Genomic DNA, 4,814 nt, shown 5'->3' with positions numbered 1-4,814 from the left:
GAATTGGGTGTGCGCTGCTCTGGGTGTGCGTCGTCAGATGGTCTGTGGCCGCATGAGAATGTGCCCATTTCCGTACCGTGCGCCACGCTGGAAATGCTCAATCTTCCTCATCGCTACCAAACTGGGCGTTGAAAAGCAATACTTGATACTTAATTTACATTTATTTATTATGAATTTCTCTTTTTGACCTGTGTTTGCTGCAATTATTCTTGTAATTATTCTTGTGTTTCCTACCTGATATATATATAGATAGATATTTTAATCAGGTTGCTTAATTTTGCCAATTATCTTTTATTCTGGATTCTTCAGAGCTGAATCTCTAGCCCTGTGATCCTAGTCAAGTTACTTAATTTGTCTAAGCCTCAATATTCCTATTTGTAAAATGGGAGTAATGAGAAAATATACCTCCTATGAATGCCGTAACTAGGAGAATACATGCAGAGAATGATCGTGCGGTGCGGAGGAGATCCTAAAACATCATAGGCACTGCACCACCTGTGACAGGCAAGTCTGTCAGCGACTGTAATACACGCACCAGGCTTAGTATGAAAGCATTTGGTTTGTTATAATCAAATAAACGTGTCCTTAATGTCAAGCCAAATAGAACTGAGTTTAATTCTACCCTCCACATTTTTTAATGTACATGATTTTGGCCTATTTATGTCACCCCTTAAACTTCAGAGTTCTCAGTAATGAAAATATGATAACAATACCTTCAGCTTAGAGGACAAATTTAACCATACGCACCTGGGTTTATACCTTATCTCTTGACTCTCATTTCTGTATGACTCTAACCTGTCCATACTCTGATCCTCCTCATGTATATAATAGAAGTAATACTATTAAGGTAATTCTTAGAGTGTTGGGAAGATTAAATTGGATAATTATGTCTAGATCTTAATACTTGTCTGGCACACAATGAGTCTTTATTATTTGGTTAACTATTAGCATTGCCATTACTATTGGACTATTTAAGGCACCAAGTGGATAATATATGTAAGCTTCTATCACGGTGGACTTAGCGGGACAAATAATATCGTAAATCTTTCTTAGGGGCTACTGATAGATCGATGGTGGTAAAAAACAAAAGGGGGGGTGGCGGGAGAAAGAGGTACTATTGGAGATGCTTCATTTACAGAAACATTTCCAGATCAAACTTCTGCCATCATCCTATAGTCCACAGAACTTTGTGGACATTATTATCTACTCATATATATGCTGAAAGACACCCTAAGCTTTTATTCTGTGGGGAGAAACTTAGCAGGAATGCTCTTGGTCCACCTCCGTGACTCTGCCGTGGCCTTCTGGTTAGGCACCTGTGCGTGTCGGGCTCCGAACATCTCACAGGGGATGCTAATCTCACCGTCTGTCTCACTGATGGTCGCAGCATATGGCCCAGCACAAGCTGGCAGCGCAGGAGAGCTGCGTTCCAAGTGCTTGTTGGCCAATGTGACCTTGACAGAGTTAAAAGAAATATCGTGCCCAATTCTTTTTAGTGACATATTGAAATCTCTCTGATCGCTTCTCGGCCTTTTGGCTAAGATCAAGTGTGAAATCTCTCTGTAGTTAAACCAAATAAGCCTATTTTAAAAATTTTATCATAGGATTTTGATTCAAATCAATCCCCCAAAATCCCTTCCATACAGTTTTTTAATTTTAATGAATGGAAATCAGAGTTTTTCGAAAACCATCCCTATGTTTACTCTAAAGTTATTGTTAGAGTTAATATTCAGTGCATTGTAGATTTTTCTTCCTTTTTTGAGGATGAGTAAGAATTTCCTCTGTGATCTCAGTACCAGGAATATTTGTGCTACTCTAATCCACCGCTTGTCATCAATTCATGAAAACTGTACAACCTGCGTTTCTCATTCTGCATTTTAAATTTTGGTTGCTGGAAAGTTTTAAGCCCATTTTTGCCACCGATCCCTTCCACAGATACATGGACTCCTAAAACGTGCATTTTCGGTGATGCATTAGCATCACTTCTGGCCTTATGTTACCTTTAATAAACTAACCTTTTTAAAATTCTTTATGAATTTCATGCCAGCTTACTTTTTAAAAATAAACCTTTGACTGAAGCATGACATTATGAAGAAGTATAATTCATAAATGTTTAGCTTAATGAATTAGCGTAATGGGAGCACACATGTGTGATGACCATCCAGGGTGAGAAATAAAACATCACCAGCAACCCCGACGCCTCACAATCTCTTTTCAGTCTCTACCACCGTCATCTTCAGGGTCAAGCAGCATCTTGTAACTATGCCTGTTTCTGAAGAGCATCTGAATGGACCCATAGATTCTATAATTCAATGTTACTATATCTGAGATTCACCCATGTTGATGTACGTAGCAGTGCATTTACTTTTATTACTAAAAGAATATTTTAAAAAATTTATTTTAGGGACAACTTCTTTTGATTAATCTTTGCATAATATATCTTTTCTATACTTTCATTTTCAATTTATTTGCATTCTTATAAAGAACATAAATTTAGATAACCTTTTATGAACATTATTTTTATTTATTTATTTTTTAAATATTTTATTTATTTATTTGACAGAGAGAGAGAGAGAGAGAAAGAGAGATCACAAGCAGGCAGAGAGTGGTGGGAGGGGGAAGCAGGCTCCCCGCCGAGCAGAGAGCCCGATGCGGGACTCGATCCCAGGACCCCGAAGTCATGACCTGAGCCGAAGGCAGAGGCTTCACCCACTGAGCCACCCAGGAGCCCCTGAACATTATTTTTAATTAGAATGCTTTAGTTTCATCTACATTTTTTATAATTACTAATGTAATCCGGTGTACCCCTGTTATCTTACTATTAGTTTCTACTTTCCCCATCTGTTCTTCCTGTATTTCTTTCTTCTTGCCACTTCTGTATTTTTAATGTAGTATTTTATTCTCCCTCTTTTTAAAAAAAGATTTTATTTATTATTATTTTTTAATTTATTTATGTATTTGAGAGCGAGAGAGAGCGTGGGGTGGGGTGGGGAAGAAAACATGAGCAGGGGGAGGGCAGAGGAAGAAGCAGGCTCCCCACCGAGCAGGGAGCCCCGTGCTGGCTGCATCCCAGGACTCCAGGATCATGACCTGAGCCCAGGGCAGGCATTTAACCTACTGAGCCACCCAGATGCTCCTATTTTTCCTGTTCTAAACTATGTTTACAGCCACATGCAGCCTTGACTCTTCAAGTCTAATACATATCAGTACTTCGTCTGCATGATGCACAGATGGTATTAAAACTCTTCAACTGCATTTAATACCTTCTCATATCTCATGCTATTATCTTCCTATATCTTAGCTCTTTATATATTTTAAACTGCATACGACATGCTCTTTGAATTTACTTTTAGTTCCACTGTCTTTACCCCTTTGTAAATAGATGTTTTCATCTGTAAATATTGTGTCTGCAACTGTCCTTTAGCATTTCTTTTAATGTGGATTCATTGGTGATAATTCTTCTTAAATTCTTCTTGAATTTTGTTTGCCCCAAACAGTCTCTATTTCGCTATAATTTATCAAGGGTAATTTTTATTCTATATAGAAGTCTATGGTGGAAGTTATTTTATTTCCCCACTTGAAGCACTCATTCTAGTTTTGATTTCCACAGTTTAGTTTGGGAAAAAATCTGTCAATGTTAATCGTCGTCATCTGAAGCTTCTCCTCATTCACGCTCCCTCTAGATGGTCTCTGTCTTTCGTTCTCAGCAGCTTTACTACGGAGCGTCTGGGTGTATTTCAGTGTGCAGGTGTATTTCTGGATGGATTTAGAATGCTTCATGTTCATACCATTTCCTGGTATGGGAAAGCTCTCAACCATTACATACTTACTGTTCTGTCTTATTCTCTATCTCCACTATTTCTGGCCCCCAAGTTAAACTGAAGTTTCCATTTCAATGTCTGTCCTGACAATGAAACAAGCAAACACGTTAGTTCTTTACCTGGAAATCTGCTCTTAACATCTGTAATATATTTTAGTCCCTTTAGCATTAAAACTCCTGTCCAAACTCATACTTTTCTTTTCAGCCCAGTTAGTCTGCTTCTATTGTTGGGTCCGTTGTGAGAGGAGTGAGACTGAGGCACAGTTACGCAAAGACTTATATACTGTGCCAAGCATTAGAAGTCAGACTGACCGGCCAGCGCCGCCTCCGAAGAGAGCGACGCCCCTTGGTCTTACAGGCTGGTGTTATAGGGCACAATCACAGACCTCTGCGTATGTGGGTTTGGCTGATTGGATGTCTCCTACCTGTGTGTTTTAGTCACGGTTACTTGGAACCGATACTAGTAACTGCTGAGGCGTTTATTAAACAACAAAATGTCCTTGTTTTAGGTGTGTGTGTGTTTTAGCAACGGTTACCTGGAACCGGTATCAGTAACTGCTGAGCATTTATTAAACAACAAAATGTCCACGTAGGCAACATGGAGTCACTACGGCTAAGTAGGCCCAGGCAGGTCCTAGGGGTTTAACAGGTTTCAACGTGGAATCAGCCCCAACACTATCTTTATGTCTTCTGATCTTGACCTTTTAAAATCCAAGTTCTCCAGCTAATGGTCTGTACTGATGTTTACCTCTCTTTTCCATAACTGATAACGTTTGTAAATATTCAACTATATTTATTGAAATGTTTACCAACATTAATTAAAGGCCATGCACTATTCTGTCTTAATGCACCTTACATTTCAGTGACTATCTGGTCAGAAAATGAATTTTGATTCTCACAAACAGCCCTTACGGAGTCTGATCCATGCAGAGTGAATGTCTGTAAGAAGTCAAAAGAGGGCAAAGTCACAGCTTCTAATGTGAAGAAGCTCAGA

The 4,814-nt window shown here is 39.0% G+C and overlaps 1 pseudogene; it reads left to right on the top strand.

Moving 5' to 3' along the window:
* Positions 1-1,517: 1,517 nt before the first annotated feature.
* On the top strand, positions 1,518-1,676 carry LOC116598039 (annotated as a pseudogene).
* The last annotated feature ends 3,138 nt before the right edge of the window (positions 1,677-4,814 follow it).

The sequence above is a fragment of the Mustela erminea genome, chromosome 8 (assembly GCF_009829155.1).
Source record: "Mustela erminea isolate mMusErm1 chromosome 8, mMusErm1.Pri, whole genome shotgun sequence".
Classification (NCBI taxonomy): Eukaryota; Metazoa; Chordata; class Mammalia; order Carnivora; family Mustelidae; genus Mustela; species Mustela erminea.
Note: the sequence above shows the minus strand (reverse complement) of the source record. Positions and strands in the feature narration are given on the sequence as shown.